General features: G+C 39.8%; 1 protein-coding gene across 1 annotated transcript in view; it reads left to right on the top strand.

Moving 5' to 3' along the window:
- LOC146654726 (leucine-rich repeat and fibronectin type III domain-containing protein 1-like protein) overlaps positions 1–2,720 on the top strand; it is a 440,352-nt gene extending 437,632 nt beyond the window's left edge. The window contains exon 16 of the mRNA XM_085380451.1: positions 1,449–2,720. The gene's annotated coding sequence lies outside the window, so the exon portion shown is untranslated. The remainder of the gene's footprint in view (positions 1–1,448) is intronic.
- The last annotated feature ends 10,444 nt before the right edge of the window (positions 2,721–13,164 follow it).

Genomic DNA, 13,164 nt, shown 5'->3' with positions numbered 1-13,164 from the left:
CAGATCATCATCCATTGGACGTACAGGTACAGCTTATTGCACCAGCAGCAACTATCATTAGCTTACAGCTTGAAGTGTTTGTGCTAACTAAAAATAAAGACAAGATGGTAGTTTATTAATTTTTAATGAAATTTGCAGATTGTTTCGGTGAAGTTTAATAAACTCCTTGCTTTCTAAAATATAACAGGACACCGGAGTATATTCTCCAGCGTCTCACACTTCTGATAATCAGCTGTCTGCTTGACGTTTATTCAGCTGTGTAAAAACTATAACTTTGATCTCAGCCAAACCGATTTACTCAGGAACAAATAAAATACTAAAGAAAGCCAAACAATAACATTTTTAAGTTATCTAAGTGACTTATATATGTTTAACCTGACTAGCAAAAGACGGCGGTGGGTTTGAAAACGATTTGCCGGGAGTCCGGTGTTCTCACGGCTCTAGTTAGCCTTGCCCCCACCTAGCTAACGAGCTAGTGGGTAACAGACGTCTCCGAAAACGTCGGAGCGCTTTTGAAAATATGTGGTGTCTTGATAAACTGAGCAGATATTTGAGGTTTACACAGCTACATTCTCGCCTGAAAATATGTTAAACGTTTATTTTGTGACCCAGAAAGAATAATAAGAGTAAAGTTAAAACTAACTAGCTGCCGCCATTGTTGACAACTGCGCTGGGCTGCGCTATGAATTCTGGGACACAGCTTCTTCTTCTTCGGGGTTTAACGGCAGCTGGCATCCTTGTACATGCAGTGCTGCCATCTTCTGTTTCAGTCCGTTATTACACTCTTAAATCCTGCTACTTATTCCTGCGTCCTTTGTGATCTTACAAAGCTTCAAACGATGCGTCGACTATTAAATTAGTCGTCGACGATTTTAATAGTCGACATAATCGTGACTAGTCGACAAATCGTGGCAGCCCTAATTGTGACCTACACCCACTTTCACACTTTGGCTTATGTGATTAGGTAGAGGATCATTAAGGGGTCCTTTGTCCCTCTTGGGGGGGGGACATTCCCACAGGGCTTAAATCTGGGACTCTCCACCATTTGACCTTAGAGCTGAAGAAGCTTCTCGGATGAGAGGTGAAACATCTTCGAGCAACTTAAAGAAGTCCAGACGCTTTTCTTTCCAAGCTCCTTAGACAGGCAGTAATAATTAAGCAGAAAACTTGTGACAGATTAGTTAAAACACCTTTTAGTTTGGTGATTTAAATGAAAATATAACTTAGTGAGTAATAAGATAAATAATCACCTGTTGCAGCTGTCTTACTTTGAGATAATTCCCTTTATTCACTTATTCAGAGATGATAATGTGGATTTATCACTTTTTTTTTTTTAATTTACTCAGAAAGTTTCAGTCAAAAAACTGAAATCAAACCTAAAGTTTCTTTATGTAGATCAAAAATCACTCACTGACTGTGAACCACTCTCCATCTCTTATCTGTTTCAGGTGCCTCGTGGGTTGTATGTTAACATCCTTCTTGTGAGCCCTGACGGTTTGATACACACTATCCTCTGATACCACATCATACCAGACCCACACAGGATGTGACCTTTGGAGCCAGAGAATTCAAAGCCCACCTGCTGATATGCAAAAGACCCCACGCCGCTGGGAGAGACATGTTGGATGCAGGTCTGGAACTGGTTCTCGAAACTTTGGATCAGAGGAACGAGATAAAACCCTCACAGAAGCTCTTTTTCTTCTTTCGAGGATGTAAACAATCATCTGATGGGTGTTTGTGTGATCGCTTCGTTTCTGAGAATGTGCAGAACAGATGTATGTGGACAACATTTCCCCTGGATGTTATTGTGGTCAGTGGTTGGTGGCACCGCTCTTCTCTTTCCCCAGCATATAGTCATATGCCAAAGGATTACAACAGTATTATGACAGCACTATTACAACACTGGGAGGACACCCAGACTTCCGGAAACACACCTCTTAGAAACTCCATGTTGGGCCTTGGATTGAAAATATGAGCACATTGTCAGCGTCTTGTCTCAAAGCATCTATGATAATAACAAACAGTCAAGAAACTAAACCGTGAACTCTTCTGGCACTTTAATCATATGTTTTCATCTCATCCCTCTGCCCTGCCTTCTCTGGCTCTATTTCTCTTAATCACTCTGTCTCTCCCCTTTTCTCTCTGATGAACAGCTGACTTGTATATCCTCCAGTATTACCAATCTAACTCTTCTGGCTGTGGATGACTTAGAAAATGTTGACATAATCGGTATGTTTGCGTCCATTGTGGATCGGTTCTCTCTTTGTTGGAATATTACAAAAAAAATTTAAATCGGTGTCCCGAGGACGGAGCCTTTAGGAGCACCAGCGGGAAGTGATTCAGCGTCTGCGGCAGCACGCGTGCGTCTCTACACGTGACGGTGAAAGCGGCGAAAACGCTCTAACGCTGGAGAGCAGCTGTGTGTGAACACATCGCTGGTGAACTTGACCGAAACTGTTCCTACCACTAAACGCTGGCACTCGGGATGGTTAAATATACCAAGTGGTTTTAAAAAATGGCCGGCAGAACTCGCGCCGTCCCTTCCTGTCCCCCCCTCCCCTCCTCCCTCCCCCTCGATGCCCCTCGATGCCCCTCTTTGCCGTTGACAGTGTCTGTGTTTGTATGCGACATACACCTTACAGTCTTCGATGGTTTGATACCCATGATTTACTTTGAATATAACGAAACTAATGACCACAATAAGGAGAAAAAAACACAACAACATGCGATTTTATGCTTTCATAGATACAATTATGTGGATTTATAATGAAATAAAAGGTATTTTTCTTGGAAGAAAAGGAATTTGTTGTTATTCACATTTCAAAAGAAGACTTCTCTCTAGACAGAAGCACTCTGTTTATGTTTGTTATTGAGAGGGATTTCTTCCTGCTTTTCTATAAGCAATAATATCGCACATCCGTGCAGAAGAAACAAAGTCATTTTCAATATTAAGAAAGATCAATTGTGATGTGTTCCTTTAATCACAGCTCTACAGCTCCAAACTCTAAGTCTGTGTTATCAATGATAATGTTTTTTCTCTGTTTGTGTACTTTAGCTTCAGAGGTGCAATATAACAACCTGAATTGAACATGTAATGTAAGAATAGGTTATTGTGTTGGGCCAAAACAGAGACGTAATGATCAGGCAGAACACTTACCGACTGAAATAACTGCTGCTTGGTTAGTCAGAACAACCTTAAATACATTTAGTGGAACGGCTGCTTAAGATTCTGGTGATTTTGCAGCTCGTTCCAAGTGAAGGCAGGTGCAAATTTAAGCAGCACATTCTAAATTCATCGTGACCTCTGGAGACAGAAAGAAGGAACGAGTCTCCTGCTTCATTTTAACCCTGTGAAGTCAAAGTGATCACAGGTAGTAACCCAAACCCAACGCTAAAAATGTAAACCTGTTTTCATCTTTGTTAGAATGAGTATGCAGCTTCTTAATCAAGATTCAACAGAACAAATTAATCTCTGAAGGTTTGATGTGAACCAGAGGTTTACAAGCCACAGTCACTGTGATAGAAACGATCTGGAGTCAAGAATGACATCGTCTCGTCACCTTTACGTGCAGAAACACTGAAAACACAATAATGATTGTCCGGAATCAACAATCTACTGCTGTGTACAAGATTTAACAGCACTACAAGAACAAAGCAACATGCTGGCCTTTATAAATATCCAAACATAAAGAAGACGTGTGCCCTTTGTCAGCAGTGCTTTGATGCATTTGCAGCTGTATTAGTTGCACAGGACAACGTTCCCATTTTAGAGAACGAGTCTGGAAGGGTGGCGGTGGTATTCACTTGCAGGTTTGTTGGCCAGGAAACTGTAAAGCTGCCCCTATGAGACGTTTGTGTTTTGCTGTTTTTGCTTTTTTTTCTATTTTACTTTCACTCATTGGTTAAACACAGGGATTAAACTAGTTGTCTATGTTGAGGCGTCTAGAAATGACTTTGGTTTTTTAGGTTACAAATAATATCATGTGACCATTCAGATAAATAATCCGGCATGTTGAAAAGTGATGAATGGCCACTAACCCACCCACCTCACTAACCTCCAAGAGCTCCTCTATAAATGACCCACACCAGCAGCTGTGATGAAAAAGCAGATTAAACGATTATTTTTCACCCTAAATTCTCGCTTCGATTTTACAACCAGAGAAGTGTTAACGATGTCTGCCAGAGCTGCAGATCATCTTCATAACAAAACGTTTCCAAAACATAAGGCTGACAAGAATAAGAAAGGTTCTCTTCTACTGTCAGACAAGCAGTTTTGATGTTTCACAAAGGATTTTTCATATTTCACTCGGTCCCTGCAGGGTAATAATAGACTTTTTGTTACCGGGAAACAATGTTAGCTATCAATAAGGCTTTAAATAGTTTAGATGGCACTTATACCTGCCAGCAGTAAGGTTCTAGTGAAGTGCTGACTACACTTCCATCAGATCAACAGAGCAGACAGTCCAATGACAGCACGGCTTCTCGGTACACAACACATGCTATAAATGTCACTAAAAGTGAGAAAGACGGAGCCTGAAGCAGAGGGATTAGCTTAATGTCGTGACAGTAATTGGATGGATCGCTGAGACATTTGATGCTGACATTCATGTATCCCAGAGAATGATTTATAATAAGTGATTCTGTGACCTTTTATCTTGCAGGTTAACAGTTTGCTCTATATTTTGATTTATGACCAAATACCTTGAAAAGGAAGGACATGATCATCAGTTTAGTGCTAATTAGACAATTATAACACCAACAAATTAAACTAAGAGGCAAAGATTATGCAAATTGAATTAAAATTAGCATTGGTGCTGAATTATAACAAAACTCAAAATGCCCTGCAAGATTCAGAAACATATCAGATTTGATTTGGCCTAACTCCCTTTAAGGCTGTCTTTTCATGGACATCTGGACAGCTTTCAGCCCCGCTTCTGTTATTTGGAGAGCGCTATGAGTGCCCCGTCCTTCGCAGCACTTGTGTCGCCGTGATGATCTCCTTCACTTTCATTTTGAGGAAGACAAAAGTCAAAAGGAGCTTGATCTAAGGAGCCGTAAAGGGGAAGATTGTGTTGGCATGGGAAAAACATGTGCCAGCACACACTGACATCCTGCATAGTTCCAGTCGTTTCGTAAAAATCTTTTTACCAAGAATTTTCCCTGAAATAGAAAAAACAAATACATGAAAAAACTCAAACAACTGCTGGTCCCTCCCTGCCTGTAAAAGTCACAGTGAGGTGTCTGTGGGTAGCAAAGAGACGTTAACAGTGGACTCCACAGATGAGCACAGCAGCAACAGGGATCAGACACAAGCAGGTGATGGTGACAGAGCTTTCAGTGTATTTCAGTCATTGTGGCTGAAACATTATGTTTGGATTGTTCATTCATTACAGTGTACAAAATGGCACTCTTGCCTTTGTAAATGTTTCTTTATTAAAGAAAACACAATTTAAGTGATTGTTTAAGTTAAAAACCAGTTAATAGCCCAGTTGTACCAGATGCTTTGTGCTCTTCAAATCATTACCAGTGACTTCTGTCCAGAAGATTGACCCAGTGTGATGAGGAAGTTAGGGGTTTGAAACCGCAGAGCCCACAGTGTAAAAGATCTGTGTGAGGAAGAGAAGCACATCCAGGGTCAAATTTAAAGGCAGCAGCCATGCTGGATGTCCAGAGGTGCACAGGAATATGCAACCCGATGTCACGGCAAAGTGTGAAATAGACATAAATATCAAAAAGGGTCCAGTTCAGTGAATTAAATTAGTGGATGTGAAACCTTGCAGCCTGCAGACGCCTGCATAGATGTCTGTTAAAGCAGTCACGCCTTTAACTTTAAGCCTTAAGTGCATCCAAATACAACGGATCTAACCATACATATGCAAACATATTTATTTCTGCTGTAAAGTTGGATGTTTTAACATGTGAGTCTATAATTACTGACTCACACTGGAAGCCAGCCTCAAGTGGACATTAATGGGCCTGAAGAACTGCATTAGCTTCATGTTTCAGGCCCAGAGGTTACCATCTGTTTGGCCACATAGAGAAGTATCTCCAGGAATTTCTTTTAGCTCTACTGTTGTTTTTTTACCAGATGTACCCTTGTACTGACTTTACTGCCTTTCTGATGAACCTCCTGCGCACACTCCACCCCAAAACAGCAAAGAACTGGGAAAAGGGCTCCTGTTTTCTAACACTTGCATCATAAAAAATGTAGAAGTCCGGTGTCTACAACATGTTTCTCTTCCCTGAAGTGGCAAAGAAACAGCATTGTGGAATTAAAGAGAACTGGGATCATCACTTCAGCTTAGGCCCTCAGACAAACACTTTTGACAAGTGTTTGTCTGGGGGAGTAAGTCTGAAGAGTTTGTTTTTCCAGCTGTTCCGGTCTTCATTGTCATGTCAACAACCAAGTGCACTTTTCTGCAAAGTTTTCCAACAGTAACTGAGCAGAGGCTGAAGGCAAAACAATAAATGTAGTGAATCCAGTTTCCACTTTTAACCAGTGTTCACAGCTCTGTGCTGCCATGGAAAACACAGCAATAAGAGGAACAAGTCAACACAAGCCCAATTTGTTGTTGAGGGTTAAGGGGGTGGACTTCAACACGAAAGACAGAAAGATAAATATTGAATACTGAATACTTCAGTGAGCATGTAGGCTGTGCTGGAGAAACAAGAGTAATCTACAAAGGCTCTCGCTCCAGACTTCCAAAATCTGCTTCTAACGTCTACGACAGCTAAACAGGAGCCCAAGTCTCCATCAGATGGGCTTTAGGGGACCCTCACAATAACTGAGCACTTTTTCCACAATATTGGTTTTCCAAAACACAATATTAGATTTTCACACAAATAAACAACAAAATTCTGAAAATTCACATAAAATATTTTTATTTCAAACAAAAATCTCTAAAAAGAAAAATGTTACATGAACATCACCCTGGACCCCAAATTCAAACATTTCAGTTGATTCATTTTGAATGTATTTCTTGTCAGGCTTTAAAGTGCCTGGATAGTATGATGGGAACACTACTTGTGGAGATCTAATTTTTAGGGGAGACTACTCCAAAGTCTGGGACCTGCCACAGAGAAGGCTCTATCACCACAAGATTTGAGAGTAGTCCGTGGGATGGACAGCATTCATTTTGAGCTGGACCTCGTGGTTTTTCCTGGAGCATAAACAGAGAGGAGCTCAGACAGGTAAGGAGGGGCTCGGGCATTAAGCGACTTAAAAACAAAAAGTAAAAGTTTAAATTGGATCCTGTAGGAGACAGGAAGCCAGTGTAGAGAAGCTAAAACTTTTTGTATAGTATCAGTATCAGTATAGTACAGTAGCTTATGCTGCAACCTTAACCTGCTCTGGAACTAATTAGGTTCCAGGTTAGAGATCAAAAGCTATGAAATCAGTTGCTATTGATAAATCAGTCCATCCGAAAATAGCATCACAGCTCCTGAAGATCCCGCTGACCTCTGTGCAAAGATAATAAGAGATCTAAAGTGTTGTTTTGTTTTGTTTTTTAATGATCTCTTTGTGTTGTAGATATAAATTCTTATACATTTAGACACTGCTGTCTGTTTAACAGGACACCTTTATGTGTTTGCAGACTTTTCCATAGCACACGTCCTCTCACACACACTCATCTCCACATCTCCACTCTCACACTGTACAGTTTTATCTTCTTCTGTAAAATCATAGTTAATCTTTGCAAACCTTCAGATGCCCAAAAGTGCAATGTGGCATTTGCTCATCCTGCCATGAAAAGCTAATTTCCCCACTGAGACAAAGTGCGTGCTCTTTAAGATGTTTTCTCTTACAGGTGGTGTAAATGTTATAGCTACTGCTTTACGTTGGTAAAGGAACATTAAGCTCCCGAATGCTCCTGTGTTTTGCAGCTTCATGCTCTAATTGCAACTTCCCTTTCATGAACTGGACGACACAGTGTTGGCGCTCCTCTCTGCAGCCCTCATTAAAATGACCTTTTGTTGTATTGAGTGTGATTACTGGCTAACTTTGACTTTAAGCTACAAAATCAGAATTCGGTAAAAACTCTTCAGACATGAATTTGCTACAGCATGACACAAATAAATGTATGTGACTGAGTGAGCCACTAAGCTCGTTGTACAAGTCATCTCACACAGAGCTTCCAACACGCACAGTAAAACCTCTACAAATTGTCCTAAACAAGGTATATTTGGTCTCCAGTCAGGCAAAAAACGGTAGATGATAGATTTTCTCTGCTCTCCACTGGCTCCCTGTTGCTGCTTGCATAAAATCTCTCCACAACCAAAAGGCTAAGAGAAGTGTTTGGAAGAAAACAGCATCAGGACAAGAATAACACAATCTCCTAAACTGACTGGCAGGTTGTTGCCAGTGTAGCAGCAAAAAGTGGGCTGCAAGGACAAGATTATAACCAGGATTACCCTGAAGTGTAACTCTTAGCTGTGTGTGAACTGTAAACTCATCTTTCCTCTAGTCTCTTCCTTCAAACATCCTTCTGTACTGAAACCACCAGAAAATAACTTTTCCTTCTCTAATCCTGCTGCTTACAAGTTGCAAACATCAGTAAAATGTTGTTCAATTGTTTTCCCCTTAATTTTCTTGAAATATTGTGATATATTTTTGAGGCTATTTCACCCGACCCTACTCGCGATTGAGCCTCAGTGGTTTTATTGACTTAATACAAATAATGATAATAAAAAAAACCCTCATGTGTTATTGCACACTTGAGCCCCTCCTCTCATCTGATTGATACATTAGACAAATTGTTATGAGTGTCATGAGTTGTAGAGTAAAGACAGATATATATCAAGGGAATAGTTTCATAGTGATAGATTTTTAAAGAAAACCAAAAGCCTGACGTCAGGTATTTGTTTAAATAAAGGTACAGTCACAGAAACAACGGTTAGAAACCATGACTGAAGGTATTGTGATCATGTGCAGTGAATTGTGTTGTCATTGCCTTTGAAGCAATAAAAGTGCAATAATATGGAGTCAGTCAACAATCTGCAACTGAACTGAGAAAGGTTGGCACCTGATGTGTCATCAGTCAAGTGTGACAGATCAAATTTCTTGTTGTTCTTGTAAAAATGTTTTGTTGTCTATACACAGAAATTCACACAAAACTACTTGTGAAAAGATGTTAAACACATTTAAACACATATTTCTCCACAAATCGTGATGTGGTTGCTGCAGGGAGGTGATTTCACTGTGAAACGACACAGGCATTAGTCTTCCTTTTATGAAGGAACATAGCTAAAAGGAAACGACTTAACTCGAGTGTGTAGCAACGAGACTCATTGCAGATGAGTTGTGCTCGTTGGCATCGACTCACACGATGCTGTACATGTTTTTATGTTAGACAGCAGTTATTTGCAAAGCTTCAGTAATCTGACTGAGAATGACTGCAGTCAGAATCAGACCGTGATTAGAGACAGGTTACCTCGCACCCAGTGATGCGTGCAGCTGCCAAAAGGCTGGCAGTTGAGGGTGTTGAACGCTCAGGTCGGAGCTGTAAAACAAAATGAGACGGCTAGAATTAATATCCAAATAATAAACGTGAGGCTATAAACAGGTGCTGAAGTTATTAGTGAATTTAAAAGTAATGTGTCACTATTTCTGAGGAAGAGAGGAAGGTAATGCCTCTTCACTGTGTTTATTTTTCTCCTAGTTATCATCAGTCACCTCATGTTATTCCAAGCAGTGCTGTCAGGGATCCCCTCTGGCATGCCAGAAACTTGGCCCAATTAATAAGGAGCTCCAACCATTATATATTTACTGTGTTTTAAAAAAGAAACTGAAAAAGATTCATTTTTGCTGGCTTTTATTGATCCTGAAGGGAAAATATGCCACAAGTAATGGACCCGAGTAGTGCACCTGCTCCACAGCAGGACAGCTGTGCAGAGAAGTACCTCGGGTTAAAAACGAACTGTTTGAATGATACCTGGAACTCAATGCAAAAGACAGCCAGGTAACCTGCTGATCTTATTTCGTGACACAGACTGCAGGTGGTACAGCAGACATGAAACTACATCTTCAGCGTCAGTCTGAGCTGGACTGAGCACAAAGAGTTTGATAAGAAAAAGTATTTTGTGTGCTGGAGGTGGCAGAAGTACAAAACGTTACTGGAGTAGACTTTTTCATGAATTCTTCGCTAACAAAGGCTAAAATTAATCCTCTCACATGGTAGTTTTACATATCAGAGGTTGCTTTTATGATGGTTTTTAAACTGGATCTTTTTGGTGTAATTTTTAGTGTAAACACTAAAACAAAAAAGTAAAACTTTAATTTAATTCCTTAAACCTGTCAAACATGAATTATGACAACCTCAATCAGGAAGTATTTTTATTCATCTTTAGGCATGAAAAGATAAATAAAAATACTTAAGAAAAAAAAATCGAAAAGCTTTTCGAAGTTGTCATAATTCATTCATGAAACACGTCATACATCTGTAGTAACATTAAACAACCAGTGGGTGGCAGGTATGGAGTGACACATCAGTGTCCAGTGTACTGGTTTATGTACAAGTATACCAACAACACTGACACAAATACAAGAAAACAGCCTTTGAATATCCACTGTACACAGCAAATTCAAAAGTGTTAAATGTTTTGGTGTTAGTAGTCTTCTTGCAAAAGTAGAGTTAATTTTACTCTAAGTAGAGTCACATTCTTTTAATATAACTCTGAGGTGTAAATTGATAGTAGTTAAAATCGAGTGTGCATATTGTATTGAAGAAATAAGTGATGAGAATGCTGTTATTTGCATTTACCAGCTCACCTATGTCAGACCTTTTGATAAACAAGATTCTAATGAAAGTGAGAACATGTATACTGTTACATCTTTCAGAAAATGTTTTGAAATTGTGGTGCACAGTTCAGAATAAATGTTTTTCAAAAACCATTGCATCTTTTTAGTAAATGTTTATTTCCAAAAGAAATTTCTAGAAGTTCAGAACAGTAAAATTCCCGCTTTTTAGAATGAATTAGAAGATAACTCTTACGTAGTTAAACTAAAATACTCTTTGAGAGTTAATATATAAACTCTTAACACCAAGTGTTAAATTATCAACTCCAGACAGATTTGGTGTTTAACACTAAATCAGAGTTAACGTACCAACTCTCCAAAAAGAGTTAAATTAACACTCTCTGGTGTGGACCCATATAGACACTTTAATAGTGTTGAAATCAAATCCAACAGTGTTAATTAATGACCACTATGTGTGAACGGGTTAAAAGCTACCCCTTTTAAGTGTTGAGGGTTCTAACTATAATTAGTATTTTAATCTTTATTTATATTTATATTTCATGCTTTTTAAAGAACCTGGCAGTTTTACAGTTTATACCGTTGTTGTCATTGTTATTATACATAAATAAGTTATAAATGCATAAATGAGTCTTTATATAGGTCATCATTCTATTAGTAGAAGAATAAGTGTAAATAAAATGCTGAACATTTGAATTACATCATTGAAAAAATAAAGATGATAAAGCCACACAACAATAGAACAAGAATCTATTCATAGGCTCTGTTAAGCGCTGAAATCGTTTTTCAGAGCAGCTGTTTAAACAGCAGAGCACAGTTTAAAATGCAGGCTAAAATAAATGAGCCTTTTCTAACATGCTCTTTGTCTCACCTAGTTTCCTGTCACTGTGTGTGGGCGGGGCTACCTGAGCTGATCTGCAGTTCAGCATATCAAAAAACAAACAAAAATCATTCAATACATCAGACACTGCTCTCCTGTTCCTCTGTTCATCATTTGACTTCACTATTCTTGAATACACAGCACCTCCTGGCATGCCCTTCAGCAGTTTAATTTTTTAAATGTCAAGTTACTAATGTTAGAAATATTTATATCCCACAGATTGTTGGGTGCTATGTTGTTGGGTGCTGCCAGTCTTTTAGGGTCTGTCTCTACCAGCTTTGCACATCTACAGACTGAAATCTTTGCCCATTCTTCTTTGCAGAACAGCTCCAGCTCAGTCAGATTAGATGGACAGTGTTTGTGAACAGCAGTTTTCAGATCTTGCCACAGATTCTCGATTGGATTTAGATCTGGACTTTGACTGGGCCAGTCTAACACATGGATATGTTTTGTTTTAAACCATTCCATTGTTGCCCTGGCTTTATGTTTAGGGTCGTTGTCCTGCTGGAAGGTGAACCTCCGCCCCAGTCTCAAGTCTTTTGCAGACTCCAAGAGGTTTTCTTCCAAGATTGCTCTATATTTGGCTCCATCCATCTTCCCATCAACTCTGACCAGCTTCTCTGTCCCTGCTGAAGAGAAGCACCCCCAGAGCATGATGCTGCCACCACCATATCTGACAGTGGGGTGTGTTCAGAGTGATGTGCAGAGTTAGTTTTCTGCCACACATAGCGTTTTGCATTTTGGCCAAAAAGTTCCATTTTGGTCTCATCTGACCAGAGCACCTTCTTCCACATGTTTGCTGTGTCCCCCACATGGCTTGTGGCAAACTGCAAACGGGACTTCTTATGGTTTTCTGTTAACAATGGCTTTCTTCTTGCCACTCTTCTATAAAGGCCAACTTTGTGCAGTGCACGACTAATAGTTGTCCTATGGACAGATTCCCCCACCTGAGCTGTAGATCTCTGCAATCAAATTAAGATTCATTTTGGAACATTCATGTGTGGCAGAAGGGCAAAAGAGAATGGGAGAAAGATATAAAATGAGAGGTCCATTAAGGGTGTAGACGAGTGGGGCAAGAGAGAAGTAAGAGGGAGAGGGGAAAACAAAAAAGAAAAAGAATATGAAATGATGGAAAAGCAGCAAGAGGCCGGGGATGAGGATGGGGTGGAGGAACAGAGGTAGGCTATGGTTAGACAAGTGGGAGTGAAAGATGTAAAGATGAAAGAGATACTCAGAGGTAGGGAGAGATGCAGGGGAGGAGGGGGGCGAACATAAAACATAAGAGATCATGAATGACACTGACGCTGTCAACCTCTGTAGGAAACAAATACAGAGCAACACTGACATCTAGTGGAAGGAAAAATAACTGCTTACCAGTTTCTGTCCTGCCCCCTCATCCTGTTTCCATTTGCCTGTCTGAGGCAGTCCAGCTGTTGTAGTTTTTGTAGTTTTTCATAAAATAAACTGCTTTTAAATCCTCATGTCAAACCTGAGGACAGTGCAGAACTGTAGGGAAAGGATCGGACTGACA

Source organism: Rhamphochromis longiceps, linkage group LG14 (assembly GCF_057381845.1).
Source record: "Rhamphochromis longiceps isolate RC_006_pf linkage group LG14, R_longiceps_female_GT1.1, whole genome shotgun sequence".
NCBI classification, from domain to species: domain Eukaryota; kingdom Metazoa; phylum Chordata; class Actinopteri; order Cichliformes; family Cichlidae; genus Rhamphochromis; species Rhamphochromis longiceps.
Note: the sequence above shows the minus strand (reverse complement) of the source record. Positions and strands in the feature narration are given on the sequence as shown.